Source organism: Sceloporus occidentalis, unplaced genomic scaffold (genome assembly GCF_023333645.1).
Source record: "Sceloporus occidentalis isolate IW3139 unplaced genomic scaffold, rSceOcc1.0.p SCAF_2, whole genome shotgun sequence".
In the NCBI taxonomy this organism is placed as follows: domain Eukaryota; kingdom Metazoa; phylum Chordata; class Lepidosauria; order Squamata; family Phrynosomatidae; genus Sceloporus; species Sceloporus occidentalis.
In genome coordinates this window covers 148,106,056-148,132,511 of record NW_028316982.1, presented here as the reverse complement: position 1 = coordinate 148,132,511, position 26,456 = coordinate 148,106,056, and the positions used below count along the sequence as shown (strand labels likewise).

Genomic DNA, 26,456 nt, shown 5'->3' with positions numbered 1-26,456 from the left:
AGGATTGGCTTATATCACCCTTACCTTTCAGCTCTAGGATCCTATGTATTCCTGCACTGCCGAAGAGGGTTGGCTTATATCACCCTTACTAGTAACTTCCAGTTCTCGGATCCTATGTATTCCTACACAGCCAAAGAGGGATGGCCTATATAACCCTTAGTAGTAACTTCCAGCTCTCGGATCCTATGTATTCCTGCACGGCCGAAGAGGGTTGGCCTATATGACCCTTAGTAGTAACTTCCATTTCTCGGATCCTAGGTATTCCTGCACAGCCAAAGAGGCTAGGCCTATATGGCCCGTAGTAGTAACTTCCATTTCTCGGATCCTAGGTATTCCTGCACAGCCAAAGAGGCTAGGCCTATATGGCCCTTAGTAGTAACTTCCAGCTCTCGGATCCTATGTATTCCTGCACAGCCAAAGAGGCTAGGCCTATATGGCCCTTAGTAGTAAATTCCAGTTCTCAGACCCTATGTATTCCTACACAGCCAAAGAAGGATGGCCTATATAACCCTTAGTAGTAACTTCCAGCTCTCGAATCCTAAGTATTCCTGAATGGCCGAAGAGGATTGGCCTATATGACCCTTAGTAGTAACTAAGGATGCGAGTGGGCTTCACTGTTTGGCAACTTAACAGCCCTTGGCTGGTTGAAGGTGGAGGGCAAAGCACCGCTTTCAACTCCTTGGTGAAAAGATGGCATTAAAAGGTGAAAAACAAACAAAATTCTGTGGCTGGCAGACTATTTTTAAAATGCCACAGTAACCTGTAGTCTTTGGCAGGAAGGATTAACCAGTTGCCCATCGAGAAGGATGTTGATCATTTTGGTGAACACTTATTTCCAGTAATAGATTCCTGAGACTGAAAGTATAAAAGGGCAATCACAAAACTGGCTTCCTGTGCATCCAAAAGAGAGAAGGGAATTAGATGGCAAGACAGAAGGCAGCAGAAAAAGAGGAAAACCACATTCCAGATGAATAGGTGAAGCCATGACAGCAACACTAGAGCAGGGCAGTAGATGATCATGGGATTTGGCAGTCTCTCGTTCATAGGGTTGTCATAAAACAAAGTTGACTTGACGGCAGTTAAGAACAAACAATATGTCGATAGACTGCAACTCCCAACATGTCTCACAATTGCCTATGCTGCGTACGGCTGCTCTGACTTGTAGTCCAAATGCATCTAGAGGGCAACATATTCCCACTCCTCCTCTAAAATTTGCGTGATAGGGAGAAAGCCACCTTTTTTTCCCTTCTTTTTTCTCTTGTAAAAGGTGCAGATATTCTGCGAAGAAATAAAAGCAGGAACGCTGTGAAGAGTTCTTAAAGGCGGATCAAATTTGCTTCAAAATGTCCTCACTTTTTAAGGTTGACATCTCTTACTAATGCCCAGCTCCATCACACAAGAGGTTTGAGGAGACTGCTCTAAAGCAATAATTGCGTCTGATGCAGGGAACTGGAAAGATGGGGTATTTCCCCCCAGTGTGCCAGAGACCAGTCCCCTATTTGTGCCCAGTGACTACAACTCTTTGCTTCTTTCATGGAAACTCACAGCAGACCAGCAGCTAAGATCTCACAGATTGGCTCTAAACGCTCCAGGAACCCATGGTGATACAGTCTCAGCGCTGTCTCCCAACAGCATCCTTGAGCCGACTCAGAACTCCTTTTCAGACAAATGATGAAGAGAATATTTGTACAGAAAGAATTTTCTTCACCATTGAGGTCTAAATTGCATATGATAATGGAGATCCTTGACAGTGATCTCCTCACCCAAAAATTATAAGTAGTGGGGGGGGGATGTAAATACACTCATCACTCCACATTTGCTGAGGTTAGAGGCGCAGGACCCCTGTGAATGCAGAAAAACTGCAAATAACAAAAACACTTGTTTTTACCTGAGAGAACACCTATCTAGGAATCTCTAGGTCCTCCAGTGCAACTCTGTGGTCAACATCTGCTAGACCTTGACCACAGAATTAAGCTGGAGGAGCTACAAATGTCTAGTGGAGTGTTCTCTCTAGGAATCTCTAGATCCTTCAGTGCGACTTTTGGTTAATGTTGGCCACAGCGTTGCATTGGAGGACCGAGATATTCCTAGAGAGAACATATTAATAAAATTCATGAATAATCAAATACCCAAAAGTCAAAGTCGCAAATGTGGAAGGACGAGTGTGCAAATGGGTCTGATTGATATCACATTTGACTGAGTGGAGGGAGGAAAGGACTAAACACATTTATGGGCCTTCAAATAATTTCTTAGGGCGACCGTAATGTGAAGGAGGGTTTCCGGGCAAGAGTTGTTCAAAGGGGGTTTGCCATTGCCTTCCTCTGAGGCTGAGAGTGTGTGACTTGCCTAAGGTCACTCATTGGATTTCCAGGGCTGAGTGGCGATTTGGACTCTAGTCTCCCAGGATCCTAGGCCAACACCCAAACCACTACATCACACGAGCTAAACACAGGCTCCCATCAAGTTCAGGTTTCCTCTACGCTTGTTGTATAGGGTATGTTTTTTAAGTTGGAATAGTGTGACTCTACAGAAACCACCTATCCCATTCTTAACACAGACATCCAGATGAATTTATGTTGTTCATGATTTCAGAAATTAGCAATTCTTTTTTAAAAATTTGCTTTTCAAATTGGTTCTCTTATCACTCAGTTTTTACATGTGAAATAAATCACAGGTAACTATTATGAGGGTGCGTTCCTACATTTCTTCCTGTTACATAGAAAAGCTATAGATGGGATTTGGGTTATAGTATCTACTTAGTTAATGTGAGATAACATTTATGATAAGGAGTTTAGAGTGGGGAAATAGAAAAATAGTATGGGGAAGCTTAGCTATTGCTGAGTTACACTAGAGAACGAGAACAAGACTACTTTTCAGTTCTGAAAGGGACTGAAGCACTCCAGTTCTAAACTATAGAGATAGAGCTTGTCGTAGTGATGGGAGATTGACACTGGATGATCAGGTGGCCAGTTTTTTGACACTATTTTACATGATATCCAAATCACATTTGGAAATTGCTAAATTCTTTTCGACAGAGATATCCCTGTACCAGGGAGTCCAAAAGTCCAGCTTTTCCCAAAGGGAGTATAGCACTGGTGCAGGTGGCATAATGATGCAACTTTTCAATTTCTGGCAGAACTTGCTGATCCAGAGGCTCTACACAGAAAATGCTTCATATTATTATTTCCCCTACACTTTCAGTACTCTTACTCATCCTTTGTCATTTCTTCTTCGTCTTCTTATTATTATTATTACTGTGGGTCCTTGTTATCTGCTGGGGTTTGGTTCCAGGATCCCCCATGGATAGCAAAATCCATGGACGCTCAAGTCCAATTAAATACAATGGGGTTGGTAGCACACCCCTCCCCTCCAATACAGGCCCCTCGGAGGACTCTGCCTGCTGAACCCAGGGGACACTGCAGGGAGCTGCTCAGCTGTGCAACTCCTGTGTTGGAATAACTGTGGAGCCTGATCGCTTTAACATCTGCGAGGAGGGAGGGGTGTGCTGGTGAGAGCGGCACACTCAAAAGCCGGCTTGCTGGACCCCTCCCCTCCAATACAGGTCCCCCGGAGGACTCTGCCTGCTGAACCCAAGGGACGCTGCAGAACAATAATCCATATGTTGCCCTACAACTGCGTTCGCCGGCTCCCTCCCCGTTTCCGACCCCAGGACTCGGCGTATGTGCATTTGTTTTTGCTTTGTGCCCCAGGACTTGGTTTGTGTTATCGGCCCTGAGGAGCACCGAAGTGGGGCTAAGTGGGTTGGTGTATGTGATTGGATAAATCTGTGATAGCTTGAGGAATGTCCTGAATACAGGTTCTCCTCCAGCTATTAATTATGTCACACACTGGTTATGGGATTGGTGGAGAGGTGGGGTGTATTGTGAATTTTGATCGTGTTGACGGAGCTCAAATTGAAGTAGTGTGGGGCAAGGGGAGATATAGCGGTAGGAGGGTGGAATCACAATATAAGGGAAGACAGGATCGATACTTAATACCTATCCTGCCCTCCATCCACCCTGCTAACCCAATAGAACCGAGGGTCAGTCCAATCGTACCACAGACGCTGTCTCTGCTCCTGTGCAATGCCAGGTCAATCAAGAATAAGATCCACATTATTCACGACCTTCTGGAGGATAGGAACTGTGACCTGGCTTGCATTACTGAGACCCGGCTGGGGGCCGAGAGTACTGCAGTGTGGGCACAGGCTCTCCCAGCCGGGTATGTTGTTAAGGAGCACACCAGGTTATGTGGGCGGGGGTGGGGGTGGAGGTGTTGTCTTCGTCCATAGAAACACTCTTACCCTAACCAGGAACCCCGTCCGGAAGATGGACTTCATCGAGTGTATTTACCTGACCCTGAAGGCTAGGGACAGTCTTCCATCCACCCCGTGTGCTAACAGACTCCCTGGCCGAGCTGACACAGCTGGTCTCGGAACTGGTGTTCGAGTCCCCCAGACTTCTTGTTCTGGGGGACGTCAACATCCCTTTCGAGGCTGGCTCTCAAGATCTGACAGGTGCAGCTCGGGAGTTCATGGCTTCCATGATGGCTATGGGCCTGTCCCAATTAGTCTCGGGTCCAACGCATTGAGCGGGTAATACGCTCGATGTCGTCTTTAGCACGGACGGGGACAATCCGTGGGCAGAGGTTGGTGGTACCTCTGGACGGATCATTTCCTGGTTGAGATTCGACTTAAGGCAGATACCTTAATCCCCCCCCCCCCGGGGGTGGAGGACCTATGAGAATGGTCCACCCTCGAAGGCTGATGGAACCCAAAAGGTTCCAAAAAGCCTTAGGGGGCTTATGGTTGGATCTGACAGCGACTCTGTTGATGCCCTGACTGACATCTGGGATAACGACCTTTCCAGGGCTATATACAGCATCGCTCCTAAGCGTCCTTTCCGGACCTCTTCTAATAAGAAACCCTGGTACACGGAAGATCTCAGGGAAATGAAGCGGGCTGCGCAACGACTCGAAAGCAGCTGGCGGAGACACCACCGTTTGTCCGATAAGACACTCCATCAGGCTCTTTCGAAGTCTTATGGAGTGGCAATAGGTGCAGCAAAACATTCTTTCTATGCTGCACGTATTGCGTCTGCAGAGTCGCATCCAGCAAAGCTGTTCAGGGTGGTTAGGGAGCTAACTCAGCTCACCCCCGTCCTGAACCCTATCTTAGAACCAACTAAGGCCTGCTGTGACAGCTTTAACAACTTCTTCGCAGATAAAATCTCTCGGGTAAGGGCTGATCTCGACGCTGGCACTTCATCAGAGACAATTGTAAAGGTGTCCAGAACTTCCCCTGATAAGAAACAACTATAGGCCGGTTTCACTATTGCCATTTTTAGGTAAGGTGATCGAGAGAGCGGTTGCCTTCCAACTCCAAGCTGTCTTGGATGAAACCCATTATCCGGACCCATTTCAAACTGGCTTCAGAGCGGGTTATGGAATTGAGACTGCCACGGTCGCTTTAGTCGATGATCTCCCTCTGTGTATCGACAGGGGAAGTGTGACCTTGTTGGTGCTCTTGGACATCTCAGCGGCTTTCGATACAATTGACCATGGTATCCTTCTGGAACGCCTGAGGGAGTTGGGCATCGAGGGCACTGTGCTCCAGTGGTTCCGATCCTATCTCTCGGGCAGATTCCAGATGGTGCAGTTGGGGGACACTTGCTCCTCTAAGAGGGAACTCACATTTGGTGTCCCTCAGGGTGCTATTTTGTCCCCCACTTTGTTTAACATTTACGTGAAACCGCTGGGAGACATAATCTGGAGACACGGGGCACAGTGATATCAGTATGCTGATGACACCCAAATATGCTTCTCTGTGCCCTCGACTGATTCAGTGACTAAGGATGGGGTCTCTCTTCTGAACACCTGCCTGGAGTCGGTAAAGGGCTGGATGAGGGAAAACAAACTCAGTTTGAATCCAGAAAAAACGGAAGTACTGGTGATAGGTTCCGCAGGCCCAGGGAAGGAAGTGTATCTACCTCTCCTGAATGGGGTCACACTTCCCCTGAAGGACAAAGTTCACAGTCTAGGAGTACTTCTGGACTCGTCTCTGCAGTTGACATCTCAAGTAGATGCCACGGTCAGAAGTGCTTGCTATCAGCTTCGGTTGATATGCCAGCTGCGACCCTACCTAGGCCAAACGGACCTTGAAACTGTGATACATGCTCTGGTAACCTCTCGCTAAGATTTCTGTAATGCACTCTACATGGAGCAATGCTTGTACCAAGCCTATAACCAACACCTTGTATCGTGCCAGGAAACGACTTGGCAGGAAATGAAGAGATTTCAGTGCAGGTGCTATGTGGTCGGTTCCAGGTGTTCCAGTGAACAATTTGGCTGCTATATTTTGTACCAATTGCAGTTTCTGAACGTGAAACAAGGGTAACCCAAGGTAGAGCTCATTGCAGAAGTCCAGTCGAGAGGCTACCAGCGCATGTGCCACTGGTTCTAGGGCACCCGGCTCCAGAAAGGGTCACGGCTAGCATATCAGCCGAAACTGATAGCAGGCACTCCTGACCGTCACATCTATCTGTGCTGTCAATTGGAGAGACGAGTCCAGGAGCACCCCCAAGCTGCAGACACAGTCCTTCCGGGGAAGAGTGACCCCATCCAGAACTAGTTGACATATCTCCATTCCTGGATTAGGGGCCCCTATAGCAAGTACCTCCATCTTACCTGGATTCATTTTGAGTTTGTTTTCCCTCGTCCAGTCCATTACTGCCTTAAAACAGTCGTTCAGAGGAAAGATGCCATCCTTAGTTACTGCATCAGTCCGAGACGTAGAGAAACATATTTGAGTGTCATCAGTGTACTTGTAAACGCTTGAAAACACCCACCGGCCTATACGCGGTGTAAAACACATTTAGGGCACCTTCCTGGTGGGATTTTGCTTGAACTGCTTCCCATATAATATATCTGCTGTGAAAGATTACAACCATTGGGTCTTTTAAAGGAGAAAACTGTAAATATCCATGGCCGTGAAAGAGGTGCATAAATTTACACATGGGGTGGAGAAAGCGGAAGAAGATATGGGTTTCTCCCTCTTTCATAATAGCTGATCTTCAGGTCATTTGGAGGAGCTAGCAAGCTCAGGACAACAACTTTATTGATCGGTTTCCAACATTTCTAAGTTTGCAAGGCGACTTTATAGATGACTAGAAATTGGCGTGTACATTATTAAGATTCCCATGGCTTCATTTAGTATATATTTTAACAAGGAACAATAGAGAATAGTAGAATGGTAGAGTTGGAAGAGACCACAAGGGCCATCCAGTCCAACCCCCTGCCATGGAGGAAATCACAATCAAAGCATCCCCAAGAGATGGCCCTCAAGCCTCCGTCAAAAGACCTCCAAGGAAGGAGACTCCACCACTCTACGAGGAAGGAATGTGTTCCACTTTCCAAGAGCCCTTACTATCAGGAAGTTCCTCCTAATGTTGAGGTGGAATCTCTTTCCCTGTAGCTTGCATTCTTTGTTCCATGTTCTAGTCTCTGGAACAGCAGAAAACAAGCTTGCTCCCTCCTCAATATGATATCCCTTCAAATATTTAAACAGGGCTATCATATCACCTCTTCACCTTCTCTTCTCCAGGCTAAATATCCCCACTTCCCTTAGTCGTTCCTCATATGGCATGCCTTCTAGCCCCTTCACCATTTTAGTCGCCCTCCCTTGGACACGCTTCAGTTTCTCAACATCCTTTTTGAATCGTGGTGCCCAGAACTGGACATAGTATTCCAGCTGAGGCTTGCCCAAAGCAGAATACATTGGTGCTATTACTTCCCTTGATCTAGACACTACACTTTTATTGATGCAGCCTAAAATCGCATTGGCCTTTTTAGCTGCCGCATCGCACTGTTGACTGATGCTCATCTTGTGGTCTACTTGGACTACTAGACCCCTTTTGCATGTCGTCTCATTCAGCCAGGTGTCCCCCACCCTATATCTATGCGTTTCGTTTTTCCGCCCTGAGTGCAGTACCTTACATTTCCCCGTATCGAATTTCATTTTGTTAGCTTTAGCCCAGCTTTCTAGTCTATTCAGGTGATTTTGAATTTTGATCCTGTCCTCTGGGGTATTTGCTATTCCTCCTAATTTGGTGTCATCTGCAAATTTGATAAGTATGCCCCCAATTCTGTCATCCAGGACACTGATAAAGATGTTGAATAGCACTGGGCCAAGGACAGAACCCTGCGGGACCCCACTGGTCACTTCTCTCCAGGATGAACAGGAGCCATTGGTTTGCACCCTTTGGGTTTGGCCAGTCAACCAATTACAAATCCATGCAACAGTTGCCTTGTCTAGCCCACATTTCAATAGCTTGTTTGCAAGAATGTCATGGGGAACCTTGTCAAAGGACTTACTGAAATCAAGATATACTATGTCCACACCATTCCCTTCATCTGCCAAGCTGGTAATTCTATATATAAAAAAAGATACGATTTGTCTGGCATGACTTGTTTCTCTGAAACCCGTCTTGACTTTTTGTAATCATGCCATTGCCTTCTAGATGTTCACAGACTCTCTGCTTAATGATCTTCTCTAGAATCTTTCCTGGTATTGGTGTCAGACTAACTGGACGATAATTGTTGGGATCCTCCTTTTCCCCCTTTTCGAAACTGGGAGCAACGTTTGCCCTCCTCCAGTCTGCTGGGACTTCTCCTGTTCTCCAGGAGTTTTCAAAGATTATTGCCAATGGCTCTGATATTACATTTGCCAGGTTGTTTTTTTAACACCCTTGGATGTAGTTCATCTGGTCCTGGAGACTTATATTCACTTAGATGAACAAGGTATTCTTGTACTATCTCTTGACTTCTTCTGCGCTGAATTTCCCCTATTCTGTCCCCTCCTCCTTTATACTCATGTTTAGCACCCTTTGCCTTTTCTGAGAAGACTGAAGCAAAGAAGGTGTTGAGTAATTCTGCCTTTTCTCTGTCCTCTGTTAGCATTTTGCCATCATCTCCACGTAGTGGCCCTACCCTTTTCTTCTTCCTTTTGCTGCGGACGTACCCAAAAAAGCCCTTTTCGTTGTTCTTAATTCGTTATGTATTATTTTGTTTGTGGATTTTTTAGTGTGAGCCGCTCTGATTGTCTTGCTACAGAAGAGTGAGATAGATATCCACGTTTTATTGATTGATTGATTGATTGATTGATTGATTATTTAACCGCTCTAGCAAGCCTGAATTCATTCTGTGCTTGAGCTTTTCTGACTTACCTCTACATGTGCTGGCTATTAGTTTGAATTCCTTAAGGGTGATTTTCCAATTTTACCATTTCTTATACATGTTCCATTTAAAACTTAGCTCTGTTGAAAGTTCTGGTTTCTTGAGACACCTCCCATTTTTCTTTCTGATTGGAAGTGTTTTAAATTGTGACTTCAGTATCTCCCTTTTTAGAAACTCCCGTCCATCCTGAAATCCCTTCTCTTTTAGTATTCCTGACTGTCAGATCACTCCCCTCCCCCATATTTTTCTAAGTTGACTGAAATCAGCTCTCTTAAAGTCTGGAATGTGTGTCTGACTATGCCTGGCTTCTCCTTTCCACTGTCTAACAAACTCCAGGAGAACATGGTCACTTCCACCTAAGGATCCCACCACTTGCACCCCATAAACCAAGTTATCCTTGTTGGTTAGGATCAGATCTAAAAGAGCTGACCCCTTTGTTGCCTCTTCCACCTTTTGGAAAATGAAATTGTCTTCCAGGCAAGTGAGGAATTTGCTAGACCTTGAGGTTTTGGCCGAGTATGACTTCCAGCAAATATCAGGGACATTGAATTGATTTCTCTTTAGTCAGGCCCTGTACAGAAAATGTATCAAAAGGGATCCATTTCATACTGGGAAGTGCAGTCTCCAAAAGTCTTGCAGCTGTAACTGCATCTCTCTCCGTTCTGCTGCTCAAGGTTGTTTCTCAACGGTCAGGACTCTGTAGTACGGTTGTACTAGAGGACCCAATCTACCTTCTGTCAGTCTCATAGATATTGATCTACTCGTTGGATTGTAATTCTGTGCTGCCAAGGTTTGGAAGGTACGGGTTTGATTGGGAGAAACTATTGATATCTTTCACTATTGATTGTAAATAGAGTGGAAACACTGCAAATCACCGTTGGGCTAAATTTTATGAAAATAAAGTAATTTCTGTGGGTTTAAATTTTGATTCTCCCCTTTTACTTACCGAAAAGCAGTGTCTTGAATCTATAGTCACTTTGGGGGTACTCCTGAGCTGGTTTCAGCACTGACCTGGAGTGTTTTCGCAGAGTTACAGCTAGTGTGCCTATTGCACCTATTCTGAAACAGAGCCTACAGCACCTGGTATTCATTGACAGTCTCCCAGCCAAGTACGAACCAGGACTGACTCTAGGTATTATTATTATTATTATTATTATTATTATTATTATTATTATTATTATTATTAACCTTTATAGCTTCCAAGATCAGATAGGATCTGGTGCCTTTAAGGTAAATATGCATCCCCAACGTGGAATCTCATCCTTGCACTGAGAAGCCCAATCGGTCCACCTTGTCCAGTCTTGCGCCTTACCCACAGCCCCACTAAAAACTGGTAGTGTCAGCAAATACTATATCCTGGACTTAGTCATGGGATACTGAGTACTCTTGATCCCACTGGAAGCCAGGAAACCCCTGAGACACAGCCATAAAACCCACTGAATGATCTTGGACAAGTCCCATGCTCTCAGCCTCAGGGGAAGGTAATGGCAAACCACATCTGAACAAACCCCAGGACTGGTTTTCCTTAGGGTTGTCATAAGCTGGAAATGACTTGAAGGCACACAACAACAATCCTGTTGTTGAGAATGACTCCCTGTTTGAACACGGTCTGTAACACGACTGGGTAAAACACGAAGCAGCATAAGGCAAGAAAAGGAGATTCTGAGCCCGTCTTCCGTTGCCACACAAGCATGGATGTGCAGCTTTCCTTGACTTTCTGCAGTAATCCCAGATCAAGTTTGGAGGGCTGAAGGTCTTGGGCCAGAAAGCAGGCCTAGTAGGATATCAACGCATCCTTCTGGGGTCCTATTTCAAAGCTTACTTTAAAAGAGTCCAGCACTATAAAAGCCCTTCTCAGGGCTTTTAGGGCTTAACAATCAGTTCCCAAAGGCTTGGGATAGAAAGGTCTTGTGTATCTCATTGAATACTGGTTGGAGAGAGCAAGCGAGCAAGAGAACAATTCACGGAAGGTCCATTTTGTAAATGGCTTTAAAATAATGATGACAGAAGACTTACAGACTTATGCTAAGCCTAAGAGGCAGAGGTCCACGTAACATCACTCAGGGATGTATGTGGCCAAGCAAATGCTTGAGATCCGGATGATGAGATAGGCACAGGATTAGATGAAACTGTCCGATTTTAGAGTCTTCCACAGACAATATTAAACACTTTTTCAAAGATGCTGGCATCAAAGGACTTGCTCTTCGTTATCTCCCATGTTTCTCACTCTCACAAACATGCACAATACATAGCCTAGTTGTGTCCTGTGTTTAAATGTGGAGAAGAAATTTGACACATTGGACAGTCCCTCAGAGAACTGCCACTCTGTACGGAAAATTCAAAGGGACTGCCCTGTTATTTGGGAAAGTCGGTGTGCAAAGGAATCTTGGAGGACCTTTGAGATTAACAAAAAGAGAGAAGCCAGTAAGATCAGCTTTCATAGATGTGAGTCGACATCTGCTTCTGAAGAAATAGATGCAAGTCTACAAAAGCTCATGCTACCAGAGTCTTCCTTTCAGTTAGTCTCCAAGCTGCTTGGAGATCCTTTTGCAGGCTGTATGGAAAACGGAACCCATGTTTGGTTGGTTGGTTTGCTTATTGATGCATTTTACAGCTCACCTCTAAGGCAAGGGGGGTGGTCTTGGTTTGGAGTATTTTGCAGTCTTTCTGCCGTTAAGAGCTTGACTCAGAGACCCAAAACAAATTCTGTCCAGCAAAGAGCTAAAACAGAACTCCTCCTAACCCCAGTGTGCATCTCCCTATTACTGATCTCCAAATAAAGATGTCAATAAATAAACATCCTAAAATACAAGGAGCAACCCCAAAAAAGCACAAGGTAGTGAGCAGATGAGTGAAAATGTCCATCTTACATTTTATTACAGAAGAATACAAATTACAGCTGTTTTACAGTCTAGGAAATTGAATAATTCCTAAATGTAATAAATGTAATAACCCTCTAAACAGCATACTCACTCTCTAAACAACAGATTTAGATCAGAAAACACTCGGTCATTGGCAAAGTGTTGTCCTAAATATAAATGAATGCTAAGTCCTCTTTCTTACTTTCTTTCTTTCTTTCTTTTGGTTTCTTTCTTGAGGCTTCAGAACTAGCTGATCTTTTCCCAAGACATCCAAGATTTTTTTAAATTACTATTTTCTTATTTTTCCAATGTTCTTCAATAAAAACAGAAGAGTCAATATTGTATTCAAATCTATATACCTATATACATCCATACACGTAAGATATGGATCAGCACATGGTTCCTAGTTGAATGGAGACTTTCTCTTCCTTTTCCTCTCAATGGAATTCTTCTTACACCAGGGCTGGTGATAGGGATGGTGCCTTTATGCACCCTAGACGTGGTTCCTGTTGCCACCATAGTTGGACTTACGGTCCCACTGCCACCTGCCTCGCTCTGCAAATAAAGGAAGGGGTCAGGGAAAGGCCTCAGTCTCTTCTGTAAGACACCCAGGAATTGAGTATTTTTGCTGGTTTCTTTGTTCCTGAACAAGATGCCATGCAACCTTTGGGGTTCTGCCTGAGCCATAAAGGGGATTTCTGCCAGAATACATCAGTCAGGACAATCTCCTGTAGGGATGCTTAGGTAACATGCAATTGCCATGCTGTTTAATGGCTTGCTTGCGTGATGCGTCAAACAGGCAACTGCATTTTTTATCATGTGGCTGAGATTGTTTTTAATCTTATGAAGCATCAGTTATAAAATTAGACATCAGTGGATGGCTACACATAAATTCAGTTCTTTCTTTCCGGTAATGACATTCACAGAGTGTATCCACACTGCCAAAATAAAGTGTTTTGACACCACTTTTCATTTCTATGGCTCAATGCTATAGAATTCTGGGATTTGCTGGAGCACCAAAGCTCTCTGAAAGGGAAGGCTAAATATTTCACAAATCTACACATCCTGAATCCCTTAGCATTGTACAGTAAAAGTGTTTGTACTGCAGCCATTGTCTCACAATACCAGCCAGGGGCTCAGAGTCAACTCAACCTGGCATCCTTCTGCAGGTCACTAAAATGAGTGCCCAGCTTGTTGGCGGCTATCCGCTTACACTTTGTAAACCGCTTAAGGACTGCTTAAGTGCACTGAGAAGCGGTATGGAAATGTATTTGCTGTTGCTGTTGTGGCATTGGCCAAACCTGTCTACCAAAAACTGGGTGAGGAAGAGAGGGGGGAAAAAGAAATAATTTGATTCTGTTTGGTTTGTCTTTCTATTAGCTTATTTCTTTTCTTCCCAAACCTGAGGCTCAATATGACTTACTAAATATTAAATGTTATAAAATATTTCATGGAATGTATGTCCTGTTTTTCTCCCAGTGTGGGACCAAAGTCGATTTGTAATATCGATTTAAACAGAATACAGCGAAAGAAAATTAGTGTGATAGTACCAGTTGCGTATCTGAATAAGTTTTGCAATTTAAATTGTTTAATCTTATCTGTTGTCTGCATTCAGGGACCTCAGAGGGATGTAGAATAAAACCAATTTTGTTTGTTCCTCTCCTGTGGAGTTAAGGCAGGTTAGGAGAATGAATAGTTCATTTGGGCCCATTGTGGTCCACTTGGTTACGTATTCTCCAGGCCTCCGCAGGAGGCAGATTCCCATTCCTCTTCTGTCGGAAGGCGCTTTCCTCTCCATGCGCAGAAGGCCCAGGCATCATTCCAGCTCACATGCAGGAGAGGGTGGTCTAGCTTGTCCTTGATGCTGGATCTGGGCCCTGAGGGCTGTTGGAGGGAAATTCCTATCAGTATAGAATCCAAGAATCGTAAAGTCAGAAGAGATCCTAAGGGCCATGCAGTCCAAACCTCTTCTGCCATGCAGGAACTCACCATCAAAACACCCCTGACAGATGGCCATCCTGTCTCTGTTTAAAAACCTCCAAAGGAGTTTGCACTGAATTAAACCAGCAAGGGAGAGAGGAAGGGGTGAAATCTTGTTCTTTGCAGTCAGCTCTGGCAAAAGCAAACTGCTGCATAATCTCCTAGTTAATATAACTTTATATTAATATAATTTTTGCTATCTTGCCTATACTTTCATGCTGTTTGGCCCCACACATGTTGCGGTTCCAACTGTGAAATACAAACAGCTATAAAGCCATAGAGGTGAAGATTTAGCAGAGCCATAAAGACTCACCTGCCTCCAAAATGTTTTCTCGATCGGAAGCCACCGCGGAGCAGACTGGAAAGAAAAAGACGAGCGGGTCTGAAAATAAAAATAAAATAACATAAAATTAAATAAAATTAAAAAAGAGAAAATAAAAGTCCTAGGCAAACTCCAGACATGCAAATTAAATACAATTATAATGCAATTGGTGCAAAAATGCAGCAGCTAGAGATGGTTACAGGGAGCTCAAAACTCATTTGCTGAAATACAATTCAAAGTGATGGTGATGATTCATAGAGCGTACCTTCCCACTATCCCTATGACTAACATGGGTATGTCTTTCAATAATAATAATAATAATAATAATAATAATAATAATAATAATAATCCCTAACCATAAAACCTAAATACTAAACCAAAACTCTAATCCCTAAGTCTAAACCCTAACCCTAACATTAACTAAACACTAACCCTTACCCTACTCCTAACCAAACCCTAACACTAAACTTGAACCTAACACTAACTTAAAGCCTAAGCCTAACCCTAACTAAACCCTGACCCTAACCCTAACTAAACCCTAACCCTAATGCTAACGCTAACCCGAACCTTAACCTTAACCTTAACTAAGCCCTAACCCTTACTAAACCCTAAACCTAACCTTAACCTAATTAAAACCTAACCCTATCCCTAACCCTAAACCTAAATAAACCCGAACCCTATTACTAACCCTACCCTTAACCCTCACCCTCACCATAACTAAAACCTAATCCTAACCCTAACCTTAACCCTAACCCTAAATAAACCCTAATCATAACCATAACCCTAACCCTAACCCTCACCCTAACCATAACCCTAACTAAACCCTAACACTAACCCGAACCCTAACCTTGACTCTAACCCTAACCGTAAACCTAAATAAACCCTAAACCTAAGTCTAACCCTAACCCCTAACCCAAACCCTAACAAAACCCTGACCCTAACTCTAATACTAACCCTAACCACAACCCAAACTAAAACCTAACCCTAGCCCTAATCTTAAGTAACCATAACCATAACACTAAGCTGAAACTTAACCTTAACCCTAACTAAACCCTAACTCTAACTAAAACCTAATCCATACCCTAACCTTAACATTAACTAAACACTAACCCTAACTAACCCTGACCTTGACCTTGACCTAAACCCTAACTAAAACCTAATCCAAACCCTAACATTAATTAAACACTAACCCTAACACTAACGCTAACTGACCCTGACTTTAACTCTTTTTCATATTGGTTGACCAAGAGTTGGAAATCCAATCACACCAGAAGCAATTTCATTTTGAAACACGCACCATAAGCTGAACATTTTCACCTATCAGCACAAGACCTATGCTTCTTCGACAGGGCTGTTTTTTCTGTTTTTGGATGTCTTTCAACCCTAATGCTAACCCCTAACCCTAACCCTAACCCAAAATCTAAACCTTAAACCTACACCCTAACCCTAAACATAATGCTAAACCCGATACCCTAACTCTAACCCTAATCATAAACCCTAATCCTAACCCTAACCCTAAACCTTAACACTAACCACTAACCCTAAGGCCTCACCCTAATCTTAAACCTTAACCCTAACCCTAAACCCTTACCATAAACACTAAACTCCAACCCTAAACCTAAACCTACACCTTAACCCTACACCTAACCTTTAACCTGTAACCCGTAACCCTAACCATAAACTTAAACCCTAACCCTATCCCTAACCCTAACTCTTAATCCTAATCCTAACCTCTAACCCTAATCCTAAACCCTAACCCTAACACTAACCCTGGTGAGCTGGTGTCGATTTATAGGGAGTCCTACATTTTCAGTAGGTGTCCTGCATTTTCAGGTTGCCCCTTCCTATCATCTGGATCTATTTCTTAAGAAAACCGATTGTCTTTGAGGGTGCTGTTTCCCCCTTTTTGGAAGTCTTTCAGCAGAGGAGGGATGGAGTCATTTAGGTGGATCTGTTTCTCCATGGAAGGATGTTGAATAAGGCGGCTGTGGGCATCTCTTCCAGTTCTAGGGTTCTTTCATTCTCTAACTAACTGGCATTTTAGAATCATAGAAGAGTAGGAAGAGACCACAAGGGCCATCCAGTCCCATGATGGTGTGGGAAGAGAAGGCAAGGGAGGCTTCCTGTAAGGAGCCTGAGTGGATGGGAAGCCAAGGTCCCTGAAATCACCTGGAAAGGAGGAGGCTCTTCTGTTGGGCAAGAACTCTTCCCATTAGGATGGAAGGGCTTTCTGATGGTCAAGTGGAATGTCTTTTCAAGTGTTTGGAGGCTATTTCCCAGTGTCCCAGTTTGTGGGGCAGGGGAGAGTAAACTCGCTGTATTGTCAAAAGTATATTTCTTTTTTATTTTTTATTATTTTTATTATTTAATTATTTTTATATTTATTAATTTTTTGCCACTTTTTTTAAGTTTATGATAAAAATACATATGTCAAGGTGCATACAAAATGGACAAACGAAGGAAAAAATAAGCAAGGAAAAAATCACATGAGTCCATATTGCCCTTATTTACAAACATCTTGTCCACTGTCTTTCCGAAACGTCTTGAAATATCCTTAATGATATATTATCATTCTTTCAACAGTTTATGCTGAAAATTCTCTATGGAAATAAAATGCATAAGCAGAGATTATTTTAGCCGTATTTGGGTTTACATCCGTCAGTAAAGGTGATACATAAATAGCCATTCCTGTATTTCTGGAATCTCTTTATTCTTCCAGTATTTAGCAAGTACTAATCTTGCTGTTGGAGACATGTAGAATAAGAGTTTACCAATTTTTTTTTTTGTCTAACTGGCTTTCCATTACCATGTCTAACAGGGGGGAAAAATTGGATCATAATTTAAATTATAGTTCAAAATTTCCTTCATCGGATGATGAATCTTTCACCAAAACTCATTCGATACCTTACATTTCCACCAAATATGGATAAAGGTACCAACCAAAGTCCCACGTTTATAACATTTGTTGTTCTGAATTTGATTCCAGACGCATTTTGAAGCCACCAAAGTAGGAAGGCAACCGCTGCTGCATTTTGTGGCAGGGAATCCCACACTTTTAACTATACATCCTTTACGTTTTCTGCCTTTTTCGTTCCCACCAAAACCACTTTAGGAGATTGCCTGAGGATTGTCTCCCATAATAGGGTTGCCATAATGCCCTACTATAAACCGGGTCAAAATGTAGGACATAATTTAGACCAAAATATAGGACAATTGTAGGATAAAATTTAGAACCCTACCCATATATATCCCCTAATCCATATATATATATATATATATTCATCAGGGGCCTTTAATGGCTTGGGCTGTTCTCCATAAAACCTGAGTCCAAGGTGCTCCCAGAAATGTTGGGAAGGGAGGAAAAGCCTTTATTCCTGAGGTAAAAGTTCACTTTATTACCTCAGAAAGAGAAACTTTTCCTCCTTCCTTGTACTTTTTTCTCTCCCTTCAGCTTCTGCTCTTGAATCCTCCCTCCTCTCTCTTTTCCAACCTTTTATTCTTTTTTTCAGACACCCACTCAGCTATTATTATTATTATTATTATTATTATTATTATTATTATTATTATTATCCTATCATTTTTTTAGTTTTCCATCCACCAGTCGCTCTCTCAGCAATTTCTTTTTACCTCACACAATCATTCCACTCGCCTTTTAATAACAACAAATCCCCCTCAGTCACTCCTCATTCATTCCCGCCTTTTTTGTGTGTGCCTCAGCCTTAGTTACAACTAGTGCTTATGAAATTCTCTATTTCTTCTGTTTCTAAGGAAATTTTTGGACCAAAAAAAACCACACTCCAACTTTTCTCTCTTCCAGCCTTTCATTCTTACTCTGCTGCCCTTTCAGGTATTATTATTATTATCCATATTTATTATTTTTAGGCTTCCCTCCCTTGGGAGAAAAAACACACACACACACACACACACTGGGCACTTTCTTTTTTTTAACTTCTCAGAGATAAAAATCAAGGGAACATTAAAGAGCTCTCCCAAAAGCACAGCATTTGGAGAGGGAAAAGGAGAACTCCTCATTTGCCGAAACCCGGGATCGAACCAGGGACCTTTAGATCTTCAGTCTAACGCTCTCCCAACTGAGCTATTTCGGCAGCTGGTGTGCACTTTGGGAGGAGATTTCTCCAAAAGGACTTGCTACCTTTCTTGCTTTTCTTTTTCTTTCCCCTCTCTCAACTGCTCACATTTAGTAATTTTTCATTTCTTTTTTTAAAAAATGATCACATTACTATTTAAACTTTGCTTTTGTCTGAAATGCATGCCTTTAACTATGGGGAGTTCCTTTTAATATTACCTTAAGCAGCAATGGCACTGAGAGAGAGAGAGAGAGAGTTCTTTAAAAAACCCTTGAAGTTAAGGCATTTTAGTCCCATTGGGGTTTGTTTTAAAAATCTGGGTACTTAAAACAGCAACATTCATCATTTCTCAAAGTATTATTCTCCAAGTATTATTGCATACATTACACACACACACAAAGATTTCTTAATACAGAACAAGCTACCCAATTCCACCAGCTATTTGCTGCAGCCAAATATGGGCTCTGCACACAGATCCCAGAAACTAGGTTTCTCTAAACCTTGATTATAATTGCTTTACTATAAATTAATTTGTACACTGCAGAGAAAAAGTTTTCTTGCAGGAGGAAGGGGGGGGGGTTAAACGGCCCATATTGATTGGCTAAGGATCCATATGTTGCAATAATGGCCTAAGAGTACTATAATGCACATGGCACATAAGAAGGATGAGCTTCTCTGGAAGAGGCTCGATTACAATTCTGTATACATACATAAGGAGCTTATCCAGCCCATGGAGGTTTCCTCATTGAAAAGGACAAAGGCTGCTGCATCTGCACTGAGAAAATAATCCGGTTTGACACCACTTTAAGTGCCATGGCTCAATGCTATGGACTTATGGGCTTTGTAGATTGTTGTGGCACCAAATAATAATACAACATTTGGAGATGAAGAAGTCCAACTTCTAATGTTTTAATCACAACTGGAAGCACCTACAATACTGTAGTGCAGGACCAGACTGAACTTCTTTTACAAGACAAGCTTTTATCTCAGTCAAATCTAATTCTAATTTATTCAGAAAAACAAAAAGAGGGATGGCTTGTCACTCTTGGACAGAAGCCACTCTTTGTCGCATCCCTTAAAATGCCACCTCGCACCCCTTGTGTTTGTGGGCACCCCACATTGGGAACCCCTGTCTTTTTTTTTTTTTAATGTGCCTGGCTCACCAGTTATTCACTTTATTTTGTAATATGCATATTCCACCTTTCCTTGTACCATATATTTGCATGTTGTTGTTAACTGCCTTCGCATCGATCTTGACCCATGGCGAACCTATGGATGAACTGTCTCCAGGTCCCCCTGTCCTCTGCTCAGCTCCTGCAAACTCATATTCATGGTCTTTTTAATAAAGTCCATCCCTCTAGCATGTGGCTTTCCCCTCTTTCTACTTCCCTCCACTTTTCCTAACATTATTGTCTTTTCCAATAACTCATGCTTTCTCATGATGTGTCCAAAGCATGACAGTCTAAGTCTTGTCATCTTGGCTTCTAGGGATATTTCTGGCTTGTCCTTTTGGCTGTCCAATGGTATCCTCATCACTCTTCTCCAGCACCACATCTCAAATGAGTTGATTTTCCTCCTATCTTCCTTCTTGACTGTCCAGCTCTCATATGCATACATAGTAATAGGGAATTCAATAGCTTGTATGATTCTGACTTTTGTGCGGATTTGTATGTCTTTGCATTTTAGGATCTTTTCTAGTTCTTTCATAGCTGCCCTCCCCATTCTTAATCTTCTGATTTCCTCGCTGCGGTCCCTGTTCCAATCAATGTTTGATCCCAGATATGAGAACTCTTTTACTATTTCTATTTCCTCTTTGACTAGTTTGAATGTGTGTAAATTCTCTGTGGTGATTATTTTTGTTTTCTTTATGTTCTTCAGTAAACCTGCCTTTGCCTTTTCTTCTTTGATCTTCTTTAGTAGTTGTTCCAGGTCTGCGAGGTTCTCTGCTAGTATTATGGTGCCACTATACCATTTAATAAAACACTTTAAAATTAAAACCACAAAAATGCAATAGTCAAACAACTGGAGTGTTGTATAAAACAGTTTTATAGCAGCAGCAAACAGGCAACCTAAGAATCTGTGTATACTTGCCTTAATTCCTGAATGCTCGAGCAGACCATCTTTACTTTATGCTGAAGAAAGAGACGTGTGGACAAACAGCAAGCAACACAACAAATCCAGTTGACACAACTTTTCAGGCCCTTTAATGCTGAATGGTTATAGACCTATGATTTCATTTTGGCTACCTCTTATAGGATCCTGGGATTTGTAGTTTAGTGACTTACTAGATCTCTTTGGCTGAGACTGCAAATCCCAGGATTTCAAAGGACATTGCCATGACAATTAAATTGTAATCATAGCACTCCAGTAGCCAACCAGGGCAGAATGTTTGGCAATGACACAATCTGCCCACATCAGAACCATTCAGTAACCTGAGTGGTACATTTTGAGCAAGCTGGCGTTTCCAAATGCTGATCCAAGGCAATCCCATGTAAAATATAACAACAGGTGGATACAGTGCAGGAGGAAAAGAATCAAGCCATGTTTCTTCAGAAACCAACACTGCACTGGGCTGGGAAATCTGCACTTGAAATGAGTATATTAGGGTGATGGACATGGCCTTTCCAGAGGTTGTCAGGCTACAAATCCCATCAGCCTGAGTCAACATAGCCAACGGTGAGAGACTACAGGAGCTGAAGTCCAACATCTGGATCACATACGTCCACATCTCTATATTAGTGTTAGGGTGACTCTCTTGTAAAAGAAGAATATAATGAAATCATACAGTTGAAAATATTTAAATATAGAATTGCCCCCAAATGTACATAAATAACAGTTAAACCCCCTACACCAGTGATGGCGAACCTTTTTAAGGTCGCATGCCGGGGGCGGGGCTTCTACCCACAGGATGGGGGCTGGGGCGGGGCTTCCGCCCTCCAGGGGGCAGGGCTTCCACACTTTTCAGAGGGAGGGAGCCTCTGGCTCCTCCCCTGGCCTTTGCCGGCCCCTGAGGGTCCCTCCTGTGTGTAGAAAATTCCAGACGTAAACCAAATTAGGTGCATTAGACTTACAGTTGTCTCACTTTTGTGCCCATAAAATATCAAAAGATTCAGTATTCACTAAGTAAAAATACAGATACACTATATTTGCATTATAAATCTATGTAGCCACAACATATCTGTTTTTGAATCATTTTAATTTTTAATTTTTCAAATTATTGCATATTATTTGATAATGAGTTTATATAGTACAACCCCTCCCACAAATTCTCAAAAGCAATTTTTTGCTTTGTTTGCTTTTAAGGAACACACCCATGTATGAAATACCACACCCATGTATGAAACATTATCTTGTGAAAAATGCTAACAGAACACTTTTGATCAAGTTTCCTGGGTGGGGAAAAAATGATCTTGTGGGAGGTTAAAGACCAAGCCATGTATCCAATGAGGTTGTTGACCAGCTTAATGCCCATTGAAGTAGTAGAGGCATATTGTCAGAGAGAGCACAAGGGTGGTATCCTATAGTTTTGGCACTGTACAACAGAGTAATCCTGTGCAATTGTGTCAGTGCGATTTTTTCTCTCTACTGGTATCATATTAGACTAATGAATTTTAGGCCTTATATCTGGCATGAGCAGCTTTAATAGAGTGCAAAGCATTTCATCAGACACCTCTGAAGTAGGCCACAATCTGTGAAATTTTATGCAAGATAAAACCTACTAATCTCTAAGGTGCCACGAGGTGTTTCATCGTTCTAGTTGTGACAGACAGTTACAAAGCATGTGTTCTGAGTACCTTCTGGAAATGATGGAGAGAGAATTCCATGACATATGGACAAACCAAAGAATACCAGCACACAGGGCAATAGCACAATCTCTGTCTCAACTAGACTGCTGTTAGCTCATAAGTCCAAACATCCCTGGTCAGCACAGACAATGGTAAAAGATGCTAGGAGTTACAATCCAAATACATGAGGTGGGACATACGATTCCCAACCATACTCTAGATCAGGAATGGGCTGTGCAGGCCTGAGGGCTACATGTCTCCCCCACCCTTGGACTGTCTCTATAGGCACTTTTAGCTTTTTGATTGATTGGACATTTTCAGCCCCCCGAATCCCAGGGAAGACTCTGGCTCCAGACCCAGCACAGTACTTGTCCTCTACTCTAGACAGACATATGAGAGAGATGACTGTCCCAAACAATACAAATAGGATACCTGGTGTAATGTAACTTTTATTATCAGAGCTTGCGATGAATGAATTATTCTGTGTCAAACACTTTTAAAAACAAAACAAGCAAGAACAAAAAAGTTACTTTACTGTTACACCGAGTAACAGTTTCCAGCTATTTTAAAGGCATTTCTTGGAGATATCATGGCTGAAATTTTTCAAAATTATTCTCTTATCCTAAAGGTTTTCTTCTCAAAAATATTAACAGGAAGCTATGGGAAAGTAACAAATCATGCAAAAAGTAACATAATATATTGCTCTTTCAGCATTTAATGAGCAACAATGGATTACATTTCAAACAACTACATGTTGTTATAACTGCTTTAAGTTCTTACAGTATTATTAAGTGAATACATATCTTCCTTTCCAGTTGTGTCTCAACAGAGGAAGTCCGATTCTCAGTACATTATGAAGAACGGCAAGACAACACCAAATTTTCCTTTCTCATGAAAAGTAAGTACTGGTACTTCAAAACAGGAAAAACAAATCTCTTTTCAAAAGTAACTTTTCAAGCTCCTATGAGAGTAACAGTTCCATGTAGTGAAGGAGAACTGTGAAGTAGCAATTTCAAGCAACTATACTATACACATTCTGGAACTGGCAGAGCTTTGATCTTAATTATGGTCTACAGAGTTCATGAAAACAGTAAATACACATGCCCTTCATGGACTGCGCTGATAAAATGGGTCTAAGAAGTACCATAACCTTAAAATGAAACTAAAAGAAATAATTCTGCTTTCATATTTTTCATCTTAAGACTCAGCTTTATAGCCCAAAACTAGCTTCATGGGTTAACGATTGTGGGGAATACTATCCTTGGTCATTTCATTTGAAGACTGGTGTCTACAGCCATAGCTATCCTTTGCAATAGAGTAGATGGGAACATACTTTTTAAAGTTTGATAAATGTTTTCCATAAAGATTTCATCAGATTTTCAAGACGGCACTGACTCTGGACAAATCATTTACCTCTTAATACATGCCATATTATTAGCAATCATTGACCTACCCTTCCCTGCTTTTCCCCAACACCACCGGCAGCAGCAGAAGGGAGAAGCCCAGGAGGAGAGCAGAGGCCATGAAGACCCACCCTTCCCTGCTTTTCCCCAACACCACCGGCAGCAGCAGAAGGGAGAAGCCCAGGAGGAGAGCAGAGGCCATGAAGACCCACCCTTCCCTGCTTTTCCCCAACACCACCGGCAGCAGCAGAAGGGAGAAGCCCAGGAGGAGAGCAGAGGCCATGAAGACCCACCCTTCCCTGCTTTTCCCCAACACCACCGGCAGCAGCAGAAGGGAGAAGCCCAGGAGGAGAGCAGAGGCCATGAAGACCCACCCTTCCCTGCTTTTCCCCAACACCACCGGCAACAGCTAAAGGGAGAAGCCCAGGAGGAGAGCAGAGGCCACCAGCCTGAGAAAAACCGGGACGGAGCCTGCCCCACTGCCCAGTACCAACTTGGTCCCCCTGGAACTTGCTCTGAGGGAGGTGAAGATGGAGAGCAGCACTTTACAAACACTGGCTCAAATTACCACCACCCCAGCACTTCTACATCCCTGCGGAAGTCTTTTTTTTCCTTTTTTGATACATTTATTTATTTTTGATATTATAACAGCAATGTAAGCAGTACACATAGTTGTTTCATCAATTCCGTTTAAACATAAAAATATTACATCATTTCCTAGTTTCTTTCCTTTTACTTGCATTATATATTTCTTATACTTGATTTTACCAAACATTTCATTATTTTTTCTCAAACTGTGTACAACTGAGTCACTCCTCAGATTCTTTAAAAAAAATTGCAACTGAGCATGTTAAATTTGGTCCCTTCCATAGTGGTTCTATACAAACTAAACTTCTACAAAGGGAGGCATTTTGGAGCTATAAATTAGCCTCAAGTACACCTGAGGGCTTGAAAAATTGTAAAATTGTGTCTGTAAAATTGTTAATATACAGTCATAATGTGGGGCTTTGAGATAATGTTTCAATCTGTAAAGGCATACAGTTTCAATGTGTTACATAGGTCAATTTTATATTATAAAGTTAAAAATTCTATATAGGATGCATTTGTAATAATTGTTGTTTAACATTATTATATACTGTTGAATCTAATTCGGTCAATGTATGATTATTGTGCAGCACAGCCTGTTTCCAGGCTTACGTGTTGGGAAATTCAGTTTATTATACTTTAGATACATATACCTTTAAGAGATTTTATGTACTATTTAGCCACCTGTAGGACATTTAACAGTAAGAGTATATTAGTCCATCCAGTTACTATTAGCCCTTTACCATGCACTCTGCAATTGCTAACTGAAGTTATCCTACAATCTGGGCAAGCAATGGAATGTATAAACAATGTGACTTTAGCTGTTATTGCTGTTTTTTACTTTGTAGCCATTGTATATATTATAACTAATGTTTGTCAACTTTATACATTCAGAAGCATGGAATAGTTCATTGCCATTATAATCCGGAACAGAATGCTTTATATTTGCTGAAGAAGACGATTGAGTCGAAACGGCCACACAAATACTCCGGAGGTGGCTGTCTTGCTACCAGTAAAAGATATACTGTTGATATTTATGCTGCCATCGCTACAATTGCTACCAGTAACTCAACAAAAGAAATTTTCAAAGTGACCCAGTGTATAGTGGCAGGACACTGTTACTGTCTTCAGACTGGCTACTGAATTTTTATCATTGGGACCATCATCTCTTATCGCACAGGACTCAGGAAGAGTTATCCCTTACAGAATGGCATATTTGTGAATGTTTATTTCTGGACTTTGTTATTACTGTTGGTGTTATTATTTACCATATATGTATACTGTATATACTGAAAGAAATGTTTCAGCCTTTATGTATTTTTTGAGATTGGTACTTAGGATTTATAGTACACATAGTCATTTCCTCCCATTCTGCATTAGTTACGGTGTAAGCCTCCTGCTCTGCTTGTTTTCACTGTATTTTTGCTGCCATGAGAAGGTTAGATATTGTTAGTTAGATTATTATGTCACGTGATATCTTAACTATTATTAAGTCATGTATTTTGGTTTTCGTATCTTGCATTGGTATATTTTGTATTTTTGACTATGTTCGCTGTATTTTCTATACTTGTTCTGCTTAATTATTATTATTATGTCAGTTAAGTTTTATTTGATGGTAACTATACTTTGTATCTAATGCTTTTGTTGTAATCCGCTTTGATTTTGTGAGAAAAAACAATAGAAATAAATTATTATTATTATTATTATTATTATTATTATTATTATTATTCATCTCCAGATTCTGTAGAGATAACTACCCAGCACTACAGGAATATGGACCAACATCCATGTAAATGAGATAGCTACATGGGTAACTGATTCCCTGATGACCAGTCTAACATTTAAACCCACCTACCAAAATATGTATGGAGAATTAAAGAAACAGGATTTTCTCATGATGGAAAATGCAGAATAATTCACATGATCCTTTGGAATGACAGAAGGTAGTTATTACACTTTTAGATTCTTAACATCAGCAAAAAAGGTTATCAAGGCCGTTTCTGTTAATATACACTCTGATGAGTTATATTGCCATGATGGTGCTGCCTTTACCCTAAAATTGGCAATTTACAAGTTGTGATTGGTTTGATCCTATTCTTCCATGTACCTTTAGCAGATGCTGTTTTGACAAAGCTGAAAATGGATGGAGAGAGTGAGATTCATGAAAACAGCAAGAGGGAAATCTGCATAGCAGCAACATT

General features: G+C 41.9%; 2 long non-coding RNA genes and 1 other non-coding gene across 4 annotated transcripts; 1 reads left to right on the top strand and 2 right to left on the bottom strand.

Moving 5' to 3' along the window:
- Positions 1-12,653: 12,653 nt before the first annotated feature.
- Positions 12,654-18,434, bottom strand: LOC149319144 (uncharacterized). 2 transcript variants are annotated; one of them, XR_016280136.1, is made up of 3 exons: positions 17,794-18,434; positions 14,386-14,454; positions 12,654-13,976 (listed from the first exon to the last, which is right to left on the bottom strand). It is a non-coding gene; the product is annotated as an uncharacterized LOC149319144 (long non-coding RNA). The 2 variants fall into 2 exon arrangements; XR_016280135.1 differs by lacking the exon at positions 17,794-18,434 and adding an exon at positions 17,335-17,583.
- TRNAF-GAA (transfer RNA phenylalanine (anticodon GAA)) lies at positions 18,428-18,500 on the bottom strand. The gene has a single exon. It is a non-coding gene; the product is annotated as a tRNA-Phe (tRNA).
- Positions 18,501-20,565: 2,065 nt separating this feature from the next.
- Positions 20,566-23,837, top strand: LOC149319142 (uncharacterized). Its single transcript, XR_016280134.1, has 3 exons — positions 20,566-21,158; positions 23,083-23,165; positions 23,753-23,837. It is a non-coding gene; the product is annotated as an uncharacterized LOC149319142 (long non-coding RNA).
- Positions 23,838-26,456: the final 2,619 nt, after the last annotated feature.